General features: G+C 43.0%; 1 long non-coding RNA gene across 5 annotated transcripts in view; it reads left to right on the forward strand.

Annotated features, from left to right (window-relative positions):
• The first annotated feature begins 13,023 nt into the window (after positions 1–13,023).
• Positions 13,024–22,153, forward strand: part of LOC114904153 — a 199,460-nt gene continuing 190,330 nt past the window's right edge. For all 5 annotated transcript variants that reach the window (XR_003795870.1, XR_003795867.1, XR_003795868.1 and 2 more), the window contains exons 1-2: positions 13,024–15,350; positions 15,961–16,098. This is a non-coding gene — a long non-coding RNA (uncharacterized LOC114904153). The remainder of the gene's footprint in view (positions 15,351–15,960; positions 16,099–22,153) is intronic.

Consider the following 22,153-nt stretch of genomic DNA (forward strand, 5'->3'; position numbering starts at 1 on the left):
ACACACACACACACACACACACACACACACACACACACACACACACACATTCCAGGCTCCATCTTCCTTCTCTGGTCTCACGTGCAGCGTTGGGCTCTTGCAGATTCGGCATCTCTGGTCTGCGAATAGGGCTGATGATAATGTAATTGCTCTATTGGAGCATAGCATGAGACAGTTTTATTTTTTCTATGAACCTTCACTTATGCTATGACAAAAGTCTCTTTCTCCAATCCTGATGACAGATTCTGTACTTTCCTGGCCATTTTTAGATGTTAGAAGTCAAGATCAATTTAAAGGTTAGTCTTTAGTATGAATTCGGTCTTATCCCCAACACCCCTCCCTGCGTCACCCTGACAGAGGTTTGATCCGTTGACTGAGGTCTGGGGTTCTTCCACCTCCAGCACTTTGATGTGGGTGGCAATGGCCTTCATTTGGATGCCATCTCTTCCTTCTCTCTTTTTTGGGGATTAACTTTGTTTGGGTTGGAGGGCTTTGGGAGTCTGGGAGGAGAAGGTACAGGCAGGTTTATCTCACAGTAAGCAGCTCCACACGGTGGATTTGATCCTGGGTGTCTCCAGGCACCATGTGCTTCCATTTGCCTCTGGTGGTGAGTTTAGTTGTCAGTTCCTACCCGTCCTCTCCAACACTGAGGTTCCCCCAGAGAGGGCAGCTGTGTTTCCCTAGGCCCCTGAGATTGACTCAGGCCCCAGTCTCCTTTCTAGGGAGGCAGCTCCTCTGTGGGTGGCCATCAGAATGGCCCCAGGGCTCCAGCTTTTCCTCAGTGATCTTTTATATGGAAGAGCTGTTGAGATCTTTGCTGCGGGAGCCTAGGGTGAGGAGCTCCCATCCTATTCTCCTTATGCACCCTGTGCCACAGTCCCTTCTCACCCTGATGAAGTGAGCTTCTCTGGCAAACTTCACACTTTTAAGCAGGCACTAGCTTCCATGTTCAAGAATGTCACCCATCTTCAAGAGTAGGGGGTGAAGATCTTCCTGATAACTCTCTATGATGGCTGCAGGAGACAGGTTCTGCAGTAGAACCTCTCTGAGGGATTCTATTGATGCTTTCCATTCCTTTTCTTGAATATGGAGAAGTAACATCCCATATGGACCCTACATGCTCTGAGAAGGCCCATGGCCCTGGTGACTCTGTACCCTCCCCCTCTGGCCCCTTCAGAGTTCTCCTTTATGGATTGGGAAGAGGTGGACATTTGTAGTGGTGAGTAGTGGTGGAAGGTGGAAGGGCAGTTCAGCCTTAGTAAACTAAGGTACCTGGCCCCAGGTGTTGACAGCTTTGTTTAGAATGTGGAGTTTGTAGAACATCTTTATTCATACCTTGGGGTCTTTGTTGCCAATTTTGAGGACACACAAATATTATCAGTCAATATCCTGTTACTTCAGCTAAGCTTCTGGCTACTTATATGCCAGGCACTGTGCTGGACCCTGCATTGATGAGTTCATTTAAGCTCACAGTGATCCCATGAGGAAGAGACTATTATCACCCATCTTGTATAGATTAGGAAACTGAGGCACACAGAAGTTGTGTTAACTGTCCAGGGTTTGCAGCTAGCCAAGATTTGAAACTGACAGTCTGATTTCAAAACCTGTGAGCTTAACTGCTACTTTGTGCTTCTTTCTAGCTTGCGAATTTAGCTTAAATTCAACTTGGCTCATGGACTGCATCATCATGCTCCTTTGGTTCTGTAACTGGGGGCCTGTGAATTAAACTGACAAAAAACAGGTTAACAGGAGAAAAAAGATTTATTCCTGTGTCTATGGGAGTTAAAAAAAGAAGTAGCTAGCTATTTAAATGATTAAAGTGAGAGACTTATATTTGTAACTTAGTAGGGGAAAGAGAGGAAATGAGACTTCTATAGATTTCTGTAGGAAAGACAAATGGGTTTTGGAGAACAAATGGGAGATATGAATGTTTGTGATAATGTTTGTTTATACAGGTGCGAGGGGTCTTTCTGTCTTCTTCATGGCCATGGAACTCCTCTGGAGAGGGGATTTGTGGTACGTTTACTCTCCATCATCTTCCTGGGAGTAGACGCATCCCCTAAGAGGAAACTTATGGCAGCCTCATTTTTCAGAAGTTTTTTATTTTTTTTCCAATCGATGTAGCTTTTATTGTAAGAAACATGCAGTTCTGTTCCTGCCAGGTAGAACCCAATCCTCTGGCTTTGGGATTAAAGAAAGGCCCAAGTCCTCCATCCTGAAGAGTTTTCAGAATATCAGATGGACAGGTATGAAGCAAGTTTTGGACGTCACTCACACTCCTTTGGCTTAGCTACCAGGGCCCTAAATGAATATCATAGAATTAACAGGGTGGAAGGAACCTCGGAGTTCACCTAGTCAGTCCAAGTCTCTTATTTTACTGGTAGGAACTCAGAGGTCCAGAGGTGAGAGTGATGTGCTTGATAAACCACAGTTAGTGACAGAGTCCCATTAGAGACCCAGCCATTTCAGAAGTTTTTAGTTAGATAAGGAAAGCTCTGAGAAGGCTTTTCGGCATCAGTTGAATCTCAAATGTCTTCAGCTTAAAAGAGTCTTTATGCCAACTCTGGGGTTCTGAGTGGGTTCCCATGGTATCATTCTACCTAGCTGACCAGTTCCACAAAAGGGGTGATTTATTTTATTTTTATTTTTTGCGGTACGCGGGCCTCTCACTGCTGTGGCCCCTCCCGTTGCGGAGCACAGGCTCCGGACGCGCAGGCTCAGCGGCCATGGCTCACGGGCCCAGCCGCTCCACCGCATGTGGGTTCCTCCCGGACCGGGGCACGAATCCATGTCCCCTGCATCGACAGGTGGACTCTCAACCACTGCGCCACCAGGGATGCCCAAAAAGGGGTGATTTACATACCAGGTGAGGCATCAACCTGGATCAACAGGCCAACGAACCCAGGCAGAGGATGGGGGGAAAAGCCAGGAACACTGTTTTCTGTTTTAAAGCACGTCAAGCCCTGGAGAAAGTTGGAAAGTTGGAAAGGAGCTTGGGGTGGGGGCAGTGCTGCTTTTACTGGATTCACATGCATGAGGAGCACACCTTGGGGGGGCAGTAGGCTTCTGTACAAGGTACCAATAGTGGGGAAAAGCCAGTGGAATATAATGCTTGGGCATTTGGGTTCAAGTTCTAGCTCCGCCATGTACTAACTGAACAACCCTGAAGATTTAACAGAACTATGGTTTCTCTCTGAAACGAAGGTTCTCCTTTTTTCTCTTGTGAGGTTGTAGTGAGGTGCAAAAACGACAGCACATGGGGTTTGTACATTCATGCACTGATATATGTAAGAAATATTATTATCCAGAATGACCTGTGCTCTTAGTGGGCTAGATAACTGAATAACTAATTAAATTTTTTCTTAAGAGTTTACCTGCAAGAGAATGTGTTGGACTCTGCTATTGATGACACGATGGATAAAGTTGAGTTATGGCCTTCAATGACTGCGAAATTGCATTTGAGTGGAAATATATTCATCAATAATTGTAATAAAGGTACAATTTGATAGTGCCTGGAAGAGTTATAGAAAAAAATGCCATAGAATTTCAGAAGATTGGAATCCTTTTTGACAGGGGTGATCACGGAAGGTTTTGGAAGGAGATGCTTTTTGAGGTAGATCTAGGGAAATGATGACGATTGAACTGGTAAGGAATTTTTAGCAAAAGACACAGCATGACTAAAATGTGTTTGTTAGGAAGTTACATTGACTTTGGTGGGTTGTTTAGCAGAGGGCTTGTGGAAGAATGGAGGGTAATAAACTTGAATCGGTGAGTTGAAACCAGAACCTGGAGGCCACAGGATGTCAAGTCATGGAATTGACAGTGGGGAGTGCTACAGGGGTTTTAACAGTCAGATGTCATGGTCAGAGCTGTCCCTTTGGAACACTGGTAATGTGGAACAGTGTGCTAGATAGACCAGTGTCAGATGTGGATCTGAAGGGATGAGATCATGTGGCGATGGTTATGATTCAGTTGCGGTCATATGAGACTAAATAACAAGTGATAGTAGTAATGAGAGAGAAGATATTTGAGCTAACATGTCTCTAGTGCCAGGAGACATTTGATTTATTCTTTTCAACTTATTAATTCTTTCAACACATATTACTTACTCAGTGGTTACTACATGCCAAGCAAAGTGCTGGGACAGAGAAAAATTACATAATGCCCTTGCCCTAAAGATTATTGTCTAGTAGTGAGTGATGAGTAAGCTGTTTGCAGGTAGGAGATGGGGTTTGGGAGGGAAGCCAGTTCAGGCTGGAGGAGTGGACACATGGGAGTGTGTTTTGAATCTCAAGGAGTTCACAAGCATGGTTTTCCAGGAGGGTCAGATAAATGGTCAGGGGTGAGATCATAGGCTTGTTTGAAAGATTAAGTTTAGTCATTATTCTGTAGGGATTGAAGAGTCACCAAACCCGTTTAAGAGGATCAGTAATAAAATATATTTTGCATTTTAGAAAGGTTGCTCTGGTGACAATGTGGAAGAAATATTGGAGAGTCAGAGATTGAGAATGAGGGTAGTGGTAAGAGGATCATTTAGTGATCCAGGTGGAAGGTGAAATGGCTCTGAGGTAAGGAACTGTCAGTGGGGTTGGAGAAGAAGGCAGATGTGGAAGACATTGAGAAATAGAGTCAAGAGGATTTGGGCATTAATTGGATATAGAGGATGGAAAAAGCATTGAGGTTGACCTTCAGATTTATAATTTGAGGTCTGGTTGTCTGCCAGGGAATGAAACCCAAGTTCTGTGGTCTGGTTTACCTCTAGTCCACGTGGACTGATCTTGCCTGGCAGTTGCTTAAAATGAAAGTAGCAGTCCTAACCTCTTTGCCTTGCAGAAACAAATAAGTGTATTCAATCTGACAGGCCAGGAATATGTGTGGTCAGCCGTGGGCAATGCAGTGTTCCTGGCTAGCTCACTATTTCATCATGATGTGGCTGCTCACAGGTGTGATTTGTCCGTCCTCCCAGAATGCTGTCGGAGGAGGGACCAGAGGGCAGGTGTCCATGTAGTTCTCCAACTGAACCGTGCCAAAAACATTTTTAAAGCATTCTTTTAGCATCTGCTGAGTTTGGGGGCTATCATTTAAAATGGCTGCTAATCTAGGAAGAAGTCGTCACTTCTTCACCTGGAGGGAGACAGCAGGGAAGGGTCCATCAAATTAGTTAACAGTTGGACTGCGGAAGAATTGTGGACAGTCTGGGGTTGACTGGTGCAGTGAAACCTTGGCAGTAGAAGCAGCAGGGAAATATAGCAAAGTTTAAAAGGTGTGGGCATAACACAAAAAAGGAAGCCTCAGACTGGCCTGTGTGTCACTGGAGATGCCGTGAGCCACAATTTCATATCATGGACCTCTTTTCTTATTTCTCATAGGAAGCTTTTCTGTATCCCAGGTGCTTCTCTCTAAACCCAGCAAAGGATAGAAAATCATCCGGTGTCATAGGTAAAACTTCACAGTGGCCATCGTTTCAGGGTATTAGCCATCTGTTGAATCTTGAATGGACTATTGTAATTGCTCTTTAGGGAAGATGAAGCAACTGTCACCCTTGTAAGAGGCCTTGGAAATAAAATTCCATACCCCTTCCTCTAATTTTTTCCAGTAGTGGGTAAAATTTTGGCATGCTTGCACCTTGACCTTTGTGGAAAATGATCCTCTTGAAAGTGGTCCATGATAGAATGGTAAGAATGGCATAAATATGGGTCTGCATCCTGGGGATTGGGGGAGAGTCCTTTTGTTGTATGGTCTACAGGATGCGAGGCAAGAATGAATTTCTCTGAGAAAATGTGGGGCACTTGACATTGTGTATTAATTTGCTCATTTTATTATGCACTAGACTAGAAAATATCTAGGGCAGGGGACTTGTGTATTTTGTTTTTCACTGTATCCCAGGGCCCAGAACATTGTGGGGTCCATAGAGGCTCTCCATAAATATTTGTGGGATGACTGAATGATGAACAAGTGAACTCAAGTGGTATCTGAAGTCCAAAGAAGTTAAAAGAGGAGTCTAGAAAGTTGCCATATTCAAAAGATTCAGAAATAGAGCTGGAGCTGGAGTAGGGATGAGGGTCTTGGATCAGGGAAATGAAGTCAAGTCTAGCAGGTCAAATGCACATGAGGAGGGATGGAGAATCATGGAAAAGAGTTGTGTTCCCATGAGGGGGCAAGGGAAGGGGGGATGGGAAGGTGCGGTCAGCTGGCCTCAAAGGGCAGAACAGATGGTGTGAACTCAAGCATTTTGTTTTTGGTCTTAAACATGGCCTTATGGAAACAATTTGTCTTATTCACTCTTAAATTTTCCAGAGAATTTAAAGCACCCCTTGAGTTACCATCTTCTACATTTATTTTAGAATGAGTCATGCCTTACTTTGCACAGTTTTGGTAAAGCTCCTATAAAACGCATCTGAAAGGGGAATCAGTATTTATGAAGCCTCTACCCCGTGCTTGACCTCACGTTAGGTATTTCTAGGGTGCCGCCGCCATAGCTCGGCATTTCCAACGTTGAAAGTTACAGTCTGTCTGGTACTGCCCAAAGCGCTTTACCTGTATAATTCATTTAATTCTCAAAATAGTCCTGTAGATGAGCAATTACTAGCTGTATTTTACCAACGAGGTCTCTGAGGTTTAAGAAGTTAAATAACTTGCTCAAGATCACATAGGCAACAGGTGATGAAGGTGAAATTTGAACTCTGATTTGCTTTATTTCTAAGTTCATGTTAATAAGAACACAAAACAGACCATTGGAGGGACTGATGAGGGAGCAGAGTCCAGTTGCCTAGATCCTGCTGTAACCACAAGTATTCAGCAATGCCTTGTAGCCATGTTGCTCTTATGGGGAACCAAATCCTGCCTCTCACATGAGTCCTCAGAGCTTATTTTTCTTTTTCTTTTTGCGGTACACGGGCCTCTCACTGCTGTGGCCCCTCCCGTTGTGGAGCACAGGCTCCGGACGCGCAGGCCCAGCGGCCATGGCTCACGGGCCCAGCTGCTCCGCGGCATGTGGGATCTCCCCGGACCGGGGCACGAACCCGTGTCCCCTGCATCGGCAGGCGGACCCTCAACCACTGCGCCACCAGGGAAGCCCCCTCAGAGCTTTTGCACTTTCTTTTTTGATGCTCTATTTTATTTTTTACTTTCATGCCCACAACTTGTTAGTTTTTTCCCCACCCAAAGAGAAAGTGGTTTAAAGGATTTTTAAAAACAATTATATCCAAGGCTTGGTTTCTTTGGCAGACTTGCTTCTGTAGCACAAAAGCAGCTTAATGTCAGCTTGAAACTTGATAAGTCTACTGCCAATTTTTACAATGGAAAAGGAAACTCTAGATTCAAGATTAACTATGGTACTTTGAGAAGCAAGACAAAATGACCTCATGGGTATGCACTGAAGTTATGATTGGGGAGCAAAGTCTCCCTTAATGGTTTCGTTAGCGTGCAGTGAGATAGAAAAGCTAACAGGTGGCTACTCATGCAGGGCTGCCCAGCACTACAGACACCCTTGGTGCCCTGTGTCGCATCCCCTTAGACCACCTTCGCTTTTAGCTGTGTTTGCAGGGGATCACTCTATGTGATCTGCTTCTCTTGTGCTAACAGTGTTCTGCTTGAAGCGTCTGCCATGTGTTTCCACTTTTGGTCCTAGTGACTAGGAGTCCACTTAGCATGCACAAGCACAGCTGGGAAGTAAGAGTGTGTGTGTGTGTGTGTGTGTGTGTGTGTGTGTGTGTGTGTGTATTTAACACTCTTGGGGGTCACCTCCAACCAGTGGGGGCTGAGAACCAATGGATAAATGCTCCAGCCTCCAGTCCTTTGGGCAGGTAATTTTAGGCTTTCTGTATGTTTCTCAGAGGGTCCCAGTGTACCTAAAGCAGTGACCTCAATAGTATGACCCTACATTGGCTTCTCCATCCTTTTCTCCTTTTTCCCCTCTCTCATTTCTGATTCCTGGGATTACCTTCCCAATAAACTACTTACACCAAGTTCTTGTCTCAGGCTTTTCTTTTGGAAGGACCCAAACTGAGATATCTATGTAGACTTGAAGCAGGATTTTTAGCACAATCAGAGGGAATCAATCTCTTAGCAACTTACTATAACCAAACTCACATGAGACTAATGTATAAACCACAATGACAGATATTAATTTATGAAGACGACTATACTATCAAGTGGACCAGAATACTCATATCTGCTGGACAGAGCACACTCTGCTCCTGGACAGAGTCGGTGATAAACTGATATTCCTGCTCTTGGACTCCTCTTTTTCTTCTAACATCCATGCAAGTAACTTCCACTCTGTCAAGGAATTTCTTCCTTGAATGTATTCAGGCTGTAGCTTTCTCTTACTTACAGGAAGGGTTCCATTTGATTTTCAAAATCTGCTTATTAATCTTTTTGGTTGCATCTTGAGTTTACATTTCTCAGGGACTCACTTTACTGAATTTCCCTGTACTGATGGAAATTTTCTTGTGCTTTACCTCCCTCAGCCACCTTCTATTGGTGGAGAAAGAGTATGGAAAATACGGAAAAAGGAGAAGAGTGTAGGGGAAAACATGTGAATGCCTTTCTGTTTAAAGCACAGCACACAAACTGATATTCACAATGATGACTTGACAGCGTCCAAAACCATTTCAGTATATTCTGTAAAAGCTTACAAAGATTTTTATCCCCAAACAGTTAAAATAAACATGTTTGCAACTCCAAGATTTAAGCTTTAAGTTATCTGAGACTCATTTGTCACTGAAAGCACATTCCCCCATTCCCCGATAATTTTGGTTATGCACATGTAACGTGTAATTCTTGAAAATTTGTTTTGCAGAAGAAAGCCATTGCTGGCATATACTGTGTAAGTTCCTATGCACCACTTCCTTCCATTCTTACTGCCATAGCCCATTTTGATCTTTTCCTTCCCCTAGACTATATCAAGAGCTTCCAAGCAGTCTCCTTGATTACAAGGATTCCTCCTTTACAACAATGCCAGGGAGATCTTTCTATTACATGTATCTGATTGTGTCACAGTCCTGCTTAAAACCCACCAATGGCTCTGGGCAGATATAACCGATGCTTGCCAATACTTTCAGTTCTTCTCTCCTTGCATGAATATTCGAGAAATGTTTTGCTTCCTCCTTGAATCCAGGCCTGGCCATATGATTTGCTTTGCCGTCACGGGTCACCTGCAGGTGAAAGCTCCTGCTGTGGACTGTCCCCTCAAAATTCAGATGTTGAAGCCCTAATCCTTAATGTGACTCTATCTGGAGATGGGGTCTTTAGGAGGTAATCAAGGTTAAATGAGGTCATAGAGGTGGGGTCCTAATCCAATGGGACTGTGGCTTTATAAGGAGACGAAGAGATTTCTCTCTCAGTCTCTGTCTCTCTTTCTGCCATGTGAGGACTCGGTGAAAAGGTGGGTGTCTGCAAGTCAGGAAGAGAGCTCTCACCAGAATCTGACCTGTTGTATACCCTGATCTCAGACTTCTAGTCTTCAGGACTGTGAGACAATAAATTTCTGTTGCTTGAGGCTCCCAGTCTGCGGTGTTCTGTTGTGGCAGCCTGAGCTGACTCTTTCGATTTGATAAACTCTGAAGCTTTGTCTTGACATAACAGCATCATTATGTGATGGAACTGCCATAGTCTGAGTTCCTGAGTGTGGTCAACAGAATAATGAACCACCAAAGAAGTCCATGCCATAGTTCCTGGAACCTGTGCATATATTACCTTATATGGCAAAAGGGACTTTGTTGATGTGATTAAGATTATGGGCTTTGAGACGTGGAGATTATCCAGGACTATCTGGGTAGGCCCAAACTAATCATGAGTCCTTAAAGTGGAGAACTTTCTAGCTATGGTCAGACAGAAATGTGATGCGGTAAGAATGGTCAGATAGATGCTTTGAAGATGCGGGAAGGGAGCCACAAGCCAAGGGATTCAGGCAGCTTCTAGAATGTGGAAGAGGCTAGGAAATAGGCACTTCCCTAGAACCTCCAGAAAGGGATGCAGCATTGTTTACATCTGATTTTAGGCCAGTGAGATCTGTGTTGATTTTTTTTTTTTTTTTTTTTCTGCAGTACACGGGCCTCTCACTCTTGTGGCCTCTCCCGTTGTGGAGCACAGGCTCCGGACGCGCAGGCTCAGCGGCCATGACTCACGGGCCCAGTCGCTCCGCGGCATGTGGGATCTTTCCGGACCGGGGCACGAACCCGTGTCCCCTGCATCGGCAGGCGGACTCTCAACCACTGCGCCACCAGGGAAGCCCTGTGTTGATTTTTGAACTACAGAATTATGAGATAGTAAATTCATGGTGTCTCAAGCCACTAAGCTTGTAATAATTTGTTATAGCAGCAATATTTTCTGTTTATGTTTCTAATATATTGAGCATGATAGATTGTATAAATGGTCACAAATTCTTCCTTTCTTGCATCCATAGCTTTACTAGATGACATTGTAGAGTCTTCTATCAAGAAGGGAGGTGGAGACTATATCTCCATGCCTTGAATCTGGGTTGATCATTCTTCCCCTTTCTGAATGGGAACAATTACTGAGATTATCTGGTCCTTGTTTCACCATTGTATGTTGAGTGTGTGTCTGTGGTGATGGTGGTGATGGGAAGATGGGGTGGTGGTTCAGTCAGCTTAACATTTTTAGTTCCCAGGTATCTGGCCCAATGGGAGCCATGTGCCAGGATCTGATGTAAAGGCTAATGTTATCCCTCCCTCCCTACCTCCCTTCTGATGAAGAGACTACTGAAAGCTACCAGTGTCCTGAACTTCGAGCTCAATGCTAGGATTGGTTGGGTCCCTAGAGAACTTTAAAAAGGGGAAGGGGGACTGGGGAGGCTGTATCCTACTCTTTGGCCAGCTCTGAGGTCAGGGGAAGGGGAGAATCATAGATGGATAAAGTTGGTAAGGCAGGATGAGGAGCGAGCAGGCTGAGTCCCAGGCCTCTGTGGGAGGAAGAAGTAGGGAATATTGGAGCATGAGTTGGGCACTGGATATTCCTTGGACTTATGTTGAGAAAAGCCAGTGTAATGCCCCTAAAGGGCACACTGGCAGAATGGAAAAGAAAGTGCTCAGAGCCCACTAGACAGGGAGGAGACAGAAAAATCACAAGTGGATGCTATGATTAAAAACAATAGAGGTTTGGGGCTTTCTGGAGTTGGGTTAAATAACCCAGTGCACCAAACTCTCAGAAGACAGTAATGAATTGCAGCATTGTAATATAATTGCTTTTATGATCACCCTGAGTTATGTGGGGGGAAAAAGTTATGCTTTGAATATGCTTTTTAAAAAGGTAGGCTGGTATAGAAATACACTTTATGAAAATCTCAAATTAGGTAAAGCAAAAGTAAAACATTTATTGATTTAAAGAATAGACTTCCATTTATCTGGAACATTCATTTATATAGTAAAGTGAATTCTCTGATGATTTATTCATTCAGTAGATCAGGGGTGGGCAACATCTGGCTTGTGGACCAAATTGGTCAGCACCCATTTGTTCATCCATTGCCTGTGGCTGCTTTGGGGCTACAGTGAAGAGTAGTAGAATAGTTGAGTAGTTGCAACCAAGACTACATGACCTGCTGGCCTGATTCTATCTGGCCCTTGACAGGAAATTTGCTGACCCCTGCATTAGGTAATTATTGTGCATCTCCAGTGTGCCTGCTGTTTTGCTCCAAATATGCCAAAGTCCTACTTGATCCCCACCTCTCTGCAGCCCCCATTGTAAAAGGCCTCATACCATCCTCCAAAGTGAGCATTCACGAAAAGTCGCCCTGTGGTTAGGGGAGGAGAGAGTGTGACTGGCTGGATCTCCTTGCAGAGGCAGCTGTGGTCAGGGGCAGGGGCAGGGGTCCCACACTGAGAACGCTCGAGGATGCGTGAGTAGGAAATTGCTGGAGGACTGAGTGCTATGAGGTGGCCTCTTAACGGCTGCTAAGCTTGGTAGTATTTGTAAGAAATGGTCCAAATCTCATTTCCGAGTTAAATACCCCACTGAGGTTTTGCCTTTGTTTCTGAGTGACATGCCACTGTTTAAGTCGACTTCTTCAGGCCATCTTGATTCTTAAAGGAAGTCGTGAGACCAGTCCCCACTTGTTCTAAGGGGTTCCACTTTCCCTGAGGTGAGAGAGATACATTTTTCAAAGGAAACTGTGACCTAAACAATAAGCAATAATAATAATAACTGTTGCACCTAAGAAATGCATCTGGCAAATAATTAGCAGCTGGAGAAGTTGAGGACCTCTAACCTTATCCAATCATTATCTCCCAGAAATGCATCACCCAGGGACAGGGTAAAATGCAAAGAAAATCAGTTATACATACACACACAAAACAAACCCACAATTAAGAAAAAATAATAACTCTCAACACCAAGCAGCTTTTTGTTGCAGATGCTAATTTTTGCCTGGAGTCTTTCCTTATTATGAAAGACCAGTATAACACTTTATAGGAAAACAAAACTCTTTTCTTAACCTGTGGTAGGCGCATAATTAGGAATATAATATGAAAGATGGCCCCTGTACGCTGTTCACAGGGGTCATGTCTTTTAAGACCAGGGAGGGTTTGGAATTACAACAGGCCAATTCAGAGATGCTAATTAGAAATGCACTTTTACCAATGCGCTGAGAACAGCTAAGCTTTCCAGAAATTATTCGAGCTAGAGGGAGTGATCTTGTTTTATCAGGTTCTGAGAGCTTTCTAATTTGAGGAAGGAAATAATCGTGGAGGCAACCAGTGTATTATATCTAAGATGAAATCGGCTCGTGACCTTAGCAAGAGGAATATTCTCTGCGTCTCTGCCTCAGGAAACATTTCTCAAGCTGCTGTTTTTGTTGTTGTTGTTGTTGTTGTTGTTTTGCGGTACGCGGGCCTCTCACTGTTGTGGCCTCTCCCGTTGTGGAGCACAGGCTCTGGTCCCGCAGGCTCAGTGGCCATGGCTCACGGGCCCAGCCACTCCGCGGCATGTGGGATCTTCCCGGACTGAGGCACGAACCCGTGTCCCCCGCATCGGCAGGCGGACTCTCAACCACTGCGCCACCAGGGAAGCCCTCAAGCTGCTGTTTGAGGCATCTGGAGATTTCTTTCAAAGATGCCTGCCAGGCATTTGCCCTTTGGTAACTTTTCTATTATTTTTTGGTACAACTCTTTGGATTAACAACCTGGTTAAGTTTCAAAATTACTCATGAATGTAAAAAGCTACAGTTATATACATGTAAGAAAATTATATGATTATAGGTTCTTTGTAAGTAACCAGTGTTGATTTTTTTCCCCTATATTTCCCTAGTACCTAGCATGGACTCTGGTACATGGTAAGACTCTGGTACATACATATTTGGTGAATAAATGAATGAGTTTCTCAATTCAACTTGATATTGTTTACCACATAGTCAGTTTAAAAAAAATCATCTGAGATTTTTGTATCCTAGTTTCTCATCCCCACTGTCACACTCTTGGTTTCTATTTGGAGATTTTCTATTTAGTGCTTTTTGTCCCTAGGGAAGAAAAGTTCTGTTTAGAATCTTCACCTTGGGTGTGGGTTGAATTGTAGTCCAGTGCATAAAGTATCATCTTAAGTATAATGGTCTAAAAGATTCCTGTCCTCCCATTCACAGAAAGTGAATACGATCTCAAGTAATAGTCTCCTTCTTACCCCAGATTGAAGTAGCCTCTTCCTTCTGGCACTTTCTATAGCATTTTTTATACTTTAGGATTTTCACTCATTCCTTTACTCATTCAAAGACATTTGTTATTAATTGAAGCTATTTGGCATCTTGACAATTTTTGATCCATCTCTTGAAGGAGATGTTAATTGCGGCCGTTTACCGTTTTTGTGACTTTGGGCAGGTAGGTTATTAAACCTAGCCTCAGTTTCCCTATCTGCCAATGGGGGTAGTGATAGACTCTCATAGGATTGCTGTGAGGACTGAATGTTTTAACCTGTCCAATGGCAAGTGCTCAACACAAGTTGAAAACAGTTAAATAACAATACTAACAATGCTGTAATTCAGATTTTTGAGGACAGAAGCAATCTCACATTTCACAGCAGCGCACAACGTTCAATCAGTATTTGTTGCGTTGGTTTTATCTCACACGGCAGCAAGAGGTTTCAATACAGTGCACAGAATAACCCTGGGATTGGTATTTCTCGGCAGCAGCATCACAACAAGCTGCCCCTGCTGATAAGAGCCCTAAGTCTTTGATTCTAGTGGCTTAACCTTTGCATTCTTTTCTCATAACCTCCAGTCGAAGCGCTTAGCTTTCTACCTCCCATTGTCTCGCAGAGGATGAGTTGGTTTAGGCTGACCGCTGGCTCCTGATCTTTGGAGAAAGGTTCTTTATAGATCGCTGCACTTTTGGACCAGCTGTCTAGAACCCTTGCTGAGAAGAAGAGTTGTACAAAACAGCAACGAAAAGAAGCGGGCATCCCTGGGCTTATTGCTAGGCCTTGGAAATGGATGATAAATGAGGGAGATCTAGGGCAGTCATGAAGGACCTCGTTATTGGGATCACAAAGTTCTTTCTTTCTTTTTTTTTTTTTTTGCGGTACACGGGCCTCTCACTGTCGTGGCCTCTCCCGTTGCGGAGCACAGGCTCCGGACGCACAGGCTCAGCGGCCATGGCTCACGGGCTCAGCCGCTCCGCGGCATGTGGGATCTTCCCGAACCGGGGCACGAACCCGTGTCCCCTGCATCGGCAGGCGGACTCTCAACCACTGCGCCACCAGGGAAGCCCACAAAGTTCTTTCTTAAATGATTCTGAGCACATTCGCACATTGGGAAGAAACACACTGCCTCTGTCTAAATTGCCTTCCTCAGTACTATATTAATATGAACGCAAATGTCAATTTTGCAAGCTGCGTTTAATATTTTCATAGTGTAGGTTTTAGAAAAGATTATCCCTTTCTGATATGTAATATGTTGTTTATTGGTGAAAAATCCAGTATCCTTATTAAAAATTGTATGTAAGATGCAGTCAATACTGTGATGGGCGCGTTCTCCATGCAGGTCAGTATATTTTGGAAGCTCCAAGCAATGGGAAATGGGGCTGGAGATGGAAAGATTCTAGAGTGCCCTCATGTCTTATCCAGGGAGGGAACTTTACCTTTTAGGTAATGGGGAACTGCTAACAGCTTTTTTTTTTTTTTTTTTTTTTTTGCGGTACGGGGGCCTCTTACTGTTGCGGCCTCTCCCGTTGCGGAGCACAGGCTCCGGACGCGCAGGCTCAGCGGCCATGGCTCACGGGCTCAGCCGCTCCGCAGCATGTAGGATCTTCCCGGACCAGGGCACGAACCCGTGTCCCCTGCATCGGCAGGCGGACTCTCAACCACTGCGCCACCAGGGAAGCGCCCCTGCTAACGGTTTTTAATAAGAGGTGGGTGTGTGCTTTTGGGCATTGGTGCTGCCCACTTAGACTTGAGCCTTCCCAGTAAGCCAGGAAACGTGTCAGCTTGGCATTATTTCAGCTGCCAAAACAGAAAACACAGCTGGTGGTGGCTTAGGCCATTAGGTTTCCCTCCGTCCCCATAAAATAACAAGTCTGGAAATAAGTAGCTCCTGATGTTGGTTGTTGGTGTCAAGACTCTCTGTTGGCCTCTTGGCCTTTCCCTTGGGCTGCTGTCTCTGTTCAAGACAAGAGGAAGGGGAGACAGGTTGGCACCAGGTATACCTTTCCATTTTACCAGGGGAGCCAAAGCTTCCCCAGAACCCCCAGCAGACTTAAGCTTACATCTTATTGGCCAGAGCTGAGTAATATGGTCAACTAACTACATGGGAATGTGGAAAATGAGGGAAACGAGTACTCAGTGAATATTTGGAGTGTCCAACCTCTATCACAGAAGTGGGAAATGGAGAAATAAGTTGAGACAATGCACAGACAGTCTACACTGTCTGCCACAGTGAGCTGTGAAATGCCCTTTAAAAAACTCTTTTTATTGTTGATGTTGTTTCAGTCAACCAGAGTCAGTCTCTGTTGTTTTCCACAGAGAACCCTGTCTGATAATCCGAAGATTGGCATCTAATACAATCAAACATGGAGTGAATCAGGAGTTAAAGATGATTCTAAAAGCTTGATTGACTTAGAGAATGGCGCCTCCATTGACTGAAATAAGGAAGACACCGAGGTGAGGGGTGAATGGTTTATAGCATTACTCTATTTTTACTCTGTCTTCTGCTCTTAAGAAGAGAAGTGTGTTGACACAGTTGACTCTAATTGGTAAAATGTATGGCAAAAACGTTTTTGAATTGGGGGAAGCTCCCTTTGCCTATTTCAGTTGCCGTGGTCCCCTCTTCCACTTTTTGGTTAGCTTCTCCTGGGACATTCGTAGTCCATTCTGAATTTTCAGTATTATTATGGTTGTTTTGAGATGAGAACTCCAGCTTGTCTGTGCGTAGGCCTTGTTCCATAAGTGATAGAATTAATTGTTCATTAAGGCAGTAAATGAGGTTGATTAAATGGTGATTTAGTGAATCAGCTACAGTGTAAGTTCATAAAAATGTAACCCTTAGTTATTGATCTTCCTTTTATCACTTTTTTCTTTGGGACAAAATTTATTGAAAATTGGCAGTAAGAATACCCTCTTTTGGGGTCATCTAGCAAATGTCAGTGTCTTCACACTGCCCGTTACTGTTTTCTACCTCAGTGTCTTTGCACATGCACCTCCTGTGCCTGGCGAACTTCTGATCCTCCTTTAAGACACTGGTTGGTATCACCTCCTCCAGAAAGTCTTCCCGGATTCCCTAAGTTTAGATACTCCTCCTTTAAAGGGGAGGCCCCTTGTTTTATTTCTCTTTATTCCATATACCCAGAACAGAACCAGACACATTTTACTTTCTCAGTGTATGCTGCATGCTTGTTGAATGAAAGGATGAGTCAGTTAATTGGTATTAGTCTTGATCAATAGGAGGAAGAAAGTGCATACTGAAGAAAGAGAGAAATAGAGGGAGCTCCAAGCCATTCCTAGAGTCTGAGAGGACAAGGAAGGAGGAGTGAGGAGAGGTAGAAGTACAGACAATGTCTCCATCCAGCTCATATTGCCTTTGGATATAGGAGTACAGGGGGCTTTCCCTGGCAGTCACAGTGGAGATTTTTTCACTTGTCTACAACTCTAGAACTTTTCTTGCCTCCTTGCCGCCCCCTCTAATTATTCACATCCACAGAGGCCTTGCTCCCCTAGCACGACAGTTTCCCAAACCATGGTTTCCAATTTCCCATATCCTGGTGGGAAAGCTGTTCCTTTCCATCTCTCTCTCTTCTATTTTAACAGCTCTGGAAAGAAGCTATGATGATGGTATCTGTATTCTTTAATCTTCTAGGTTGTCAGGCCGAGGAAATAGCTGGATCTATTCTATATACCTTATGTTTCTATGTCTCTTTAGAAGCAAAAAGGCTGTTTAGCGATTTAGAGGCACAGTCTTGGTTTATGATTAAGCTGGCTCATCTGGTACACTCACATACTTTGGACCTTGGAGGGCAATAGTCATTCACTACTACAGTGGTGCAGTATTGAAACACATTGCAAGAAATCTCATTCTGTCAGGCTCCTGAAGGATTCTGAGCTTCTTTCTCTTCTCCAAGATTCTTTCCCTTCCCACTGCCCTGCCCCCAGCTTTATCCATAGTCGGTTGCCTTTTTCACATTGGCTGGTGTAAAGACTCTTAAATTGTTTCAGCCTTCTCAATACATCTTTTCCTAGCTTCAACCAGCTCCCCTTCTTTGCAGCTCCATTTTGATGCTTGAGATGACTGTCTATATCGTGATTTGAAAAATGCTCTCTGTTCTTAGGAGTAAGGTGGTGTTTATAAATCTGACGAAAGAATAGACTCAAGTTTCCTAGTACTATCAGAGGGAGGAAGAAATTTCTTCCCTCCCATATTTCTGTAAATTTTTTTGTGCAGCAGGGGCGTCAAGACTTTACCTCCTCTGCCTGCTCTACCCTTTCCCCTGTTTGGTGAGGGTGATGGGCTAGTGATTCCTGGCTGAACCACAACCAACCCACTGATGAGAAAATGACAGTCAAACTCAACTTTCTAATTTTAGACTCAAAATCAAGTGGCTTTTAAGAATCTAACCTTACACCTAAAGGAGCTAGAGAAAGAAGAGCAAACAAAACCCAAAGTTAGCAGAAGGAAAGAAATCATAAAGATGAGAGCAGAAATAAATGAAATAGAAACAAAACAATAGCAAAGAACAATAAAACTAAAACCTGGTTCTTTGAGAAGGTAAACAAAATTGATAAACCATTAGCCAGACTCATCAAGAAAAAGAGGGAGAGGACTCAAATCAATAAAATTAGAAATGAAAAAGGAGAAGTTACAACAGACACTACAGAAATACAAAGCATCCTGAGACTACTACAAGCAACTCTATGCCAATAAAATGGACAACCTGGAAGAAATGGACAAATTCTTAGAGAGGCATAACCTTCCAACACTGAACCAGGAAGAAATAGAAAATTTGAACAGACCAATCACAAGTAATGAAATTGAAACTGTGATTAAAAATCTTCCAACAAACAAAAGCCCAGGACCAGATGGCTTCACAGGTGAATTCTATCAAACATTTAGAGAAGAACTAACACCCATCCTTCTCAAACTCTTCCAAAATATTGCAGAGGAAGGAACGCTCCCTAACTCATTCTACGAGGCCACCATCACCCTGATACCAAAACCAGACAAAGGTACTACAAATAAAGAAAATTATAGACCAATATCACTGATGAATATAGATGCAAAAATCCTCAACAAAATACTAGCAAGCAGAATCCAACAGCACATTAAAAGGATCATACACCATGATCAAGTGGGATTTATCCCAGGGATGCAAGGATTCTTCAGTATACGCAAATCAATCAATGTGATACACCATATTAACAAATTGAAGAATAAAAACCATATGATCATCTCAATAGATGCAAAAAAAGCATTTGACAAAATTCAACACCCATTTATGATAAAAGCTCTCCAGAAAGTGGGCATAGAGGGAACCTACCTCAACATAATAAAGACCATATATGACAAACCCACAGCCAGCATCATTCTCAATGGTGAAAAACTGAAAGCATTTTCTCTTAGATCAGGAAGAAGACAAGGATGTCCACGCTCGCCACTATTATTCAACATAGTTTTGGAAGGCCTAGCCATGGCAATCGGAGAAGAAAAATAAATAAAAGGAATACAAATGGGAAAAGAAGAAATAAAACTGTCACTGTTTGTAGATGACGTGATACTATACATAGAGAATCCTAAAGATGCCACCAGAAAACTACTAGAGCTAATCAGTGAATTTCGTAAAGTTGCAGGATATAAAATTAATGCACAGAAAGCTCTTGCATTCCTATACACTAATGGTGAAAAATCTGAAAGAGAAATTAAGGAAACACTCCCATTTACCACTGCAACAAAAAGAATAAAATACCTAGGAATAAACCTACCTAGGGAGACAAAAGACCTGTATGCAGAAAACTATAAGACACTGATGAAAGAAATTAAAGATGATCCAAACAGATGGAGAGGTATATCATGTTCTTGGATTGGAAGAATCAACATTGTGAAAATGACTCTACTACCCAAAGCAATCTACAGATTCAATGCAATCCCTTTCAGATTACCAATGGCATTTTTTACAGAACTAGAACAGAAAATCTTAAAATTTGTATGGAGACACAAAAGACCCTGAATAGCCAAAGCAGTCTTGAGGGAAAAAAACGGAGCTGGAGGAATCAGACTCCCTGACTTCAGACTATACTACACAGCTACAGTAATCAAGACAGTATGGTACTGGCACAAAAACAGAAACAGATCAATGGAACAGGATAGAAAGCCCAGAGATAAACCCACGCACCTATGGTCAACGAATCTATGACAAAGGAGGCAAGGATATACAGTGAAGAAAAGACAGTCTCTTCAATAAGTGGTGCTGGGAAAATTGGACAGCTACATGTAAAAGAATGAAATTAGAGCACTCCCTAACACCACACACAAAAATAAACTCAAAATGGATTACAGACCTAAGTGTAAGACCAGACACTATAAAACTGCTAGAGGAAAACATAGGCAGAACAATCTTTGACATAAATCACAGCAAGATCTTTTTTGATCTACCTCCTAGAGTAATGGAAATAAAAACAAAAGTAAATGAATGGGACCTAATGAAACTTAAAAGCTTTTGCACAGCAAAGGAAACTACAAACAAGATGAAAAGACAACCCTCAGAATGGGAGATAATATTTGCAAATTAATCAATGGGCAAAGGATTAATCTCCAAAATACATAAACAGCTCATGTAGCTCAATATTAAAAAAAAAACAACCCAATCCAAAAATGGGCAGAAGACCTAAATGGACATTTCTCCAAAGAAGACATACAGATGGCCAAGAAGCACATGGAAAGCTGCTCAACATCACTAATTATTAGAGTAATTCAAATCAAAACTACAATGAGGTATCACCTCACACCATTTAGAATGGGCATCATCAGAAAATCTACAAACAGCAAATGCTGGAGGGGGTGTGGAGAAAAGGGGACCCTCTTGCACTGTTGGTGGGAATGTAAATTGATACAGCCACTATGGAGAACAGTATGGAGGTTCCTTAAAAAATGAAAAATAGGACTACCATATGACCCAGCAATCCCACTACTGGGCATATACCCAGAGAAAACCATAATTCAAAAAGGCACATGCACCCCAATGTTCACTGCAGCACTATTTACAATAGCCAGGACATGGAAGCAACCTAAGTGCCCATCGACAGACAAATGGATAAAGAAGATGTGGTACATATATATACAATGGAATATTACTCAGCCATAAAAAGGAACGAAATTGGGTCATTTGTAGAGACGTGGATGGACCTAGAGACTGTCATACAGAGTGAAGTAAGTCAGAAAGAGGAAAACAAATATCGTATATTAATTCATATATGTGGAACCTAGAAAAATGGTACAGAAGAACTGGTTTGCAGGATAGAAATAGAGACACAGATGTAGAGAACAAACGTATGGACACTAAGGGGGGAAGGTGGCAGGAGGGGTGGTGGTGGTGTTATGAATTGGGAGATTGGATTGACATAAAAAAAAGGATCAAGTGGCTTTTAAATTTCAAAAGATACTATGTCATTTATTTCAAGAGTAATGTGTTATTTAGTACTTGGCCTAAACTTGGCCAGCCTCTTGGAGTATTTTGGGTTAATCGTGCTACCTGGGCCGCCAGAATTGCTGCTGGGTCTTTGTAAATGTGTTCTCCTTGGGGATTGTGAAAATGTAAAAAGAAAATCGTTGTAGCTAGGAAAATCTGCTTTATTATTCAGAAAGCACTGCCGTTCGCTTCTGTGGGAGTGTTTTCCAGGGATAGTCTTAATTATTGATGGCTAACTTCTCATTACTTAATGGAAGTTCAACTTTAAGGGGGAACGAGAGGGCACTTTCCTATGCTAATTGGTAATACACATTGTCTTCCCCACATCCGTAGAAGAAGATATTAGCTTGGCAGAAAAGAGAGGTCAGAGAGTATGGAAAGAGGAAAGGGAAAGGAGAGACAGGAGAGAAGAATATAAGTGGACTTCCTGTCTGGAATCCTTTGAGATCCTTCCTAGTTTTCGTAAGAACTTACTACTTATCTCTTTCACGTATAAATATATAACAGGGAGAAAAATCCTTGTGGGGAAAAAAACCCACTGCTGCCTTCATAAGGATGTTTCTCTTTGTAGGAGAAGCCTCTGTTCTGCTGGATCCTTGGTGGGTTTGAATATTAAAAGGTAGCCCAGCACTATGAGGGCAGGGGTTGAAGAACACTGACTTGCTCTCTAAAATACATGGAGGGGATTTTAGAGTTGGGAGTGGAGAACAGGATCTTGGAAAGACAACGTGTGGAAGGGAGTGGAAGTGGAAGGAGAGCATTCAAGTCCTCAGGTTGACCCAGGAGGGGAATTTCATAGGTTGTTGTGGCTCTTGACAGACTCCTAGTGGTGAGTTATCCAAGGGTCTTTTAGAACAAGGATGTCGAATTCTTAATTTGAAGTTGTTTGTATTATTGTGATATAACCCCCCTTTCCCAGAGAGTTCTTTGTATAAGTCGACTTTTGCCAAAATCATGTTGCACAGCAAACGTCCCCAAACCTCAGAGACTTACAACAAAAAATTTTTGTTTTTTGTTCATGGATCTGTGGGGTTGGCTCCAGT

The sequence above is a fragment of the Monodon monoceros genome, unplaced genomic scaffold, assembly GCF_005190385.1.
Source record: "Monodon monoceros isolate NGI ecotype Baffin Bay Population unplaced genomic scaffold, NGI_Narwhal_1 Super_Scaffold_21, whole genome shotgun sequence".
Classification (NCBI taxonomy): Eukaryota; Metazoa; Chordata; class Mammalia; order Artiodactyla; family Monodontidae; genus Monodon; species Monodon monoceros.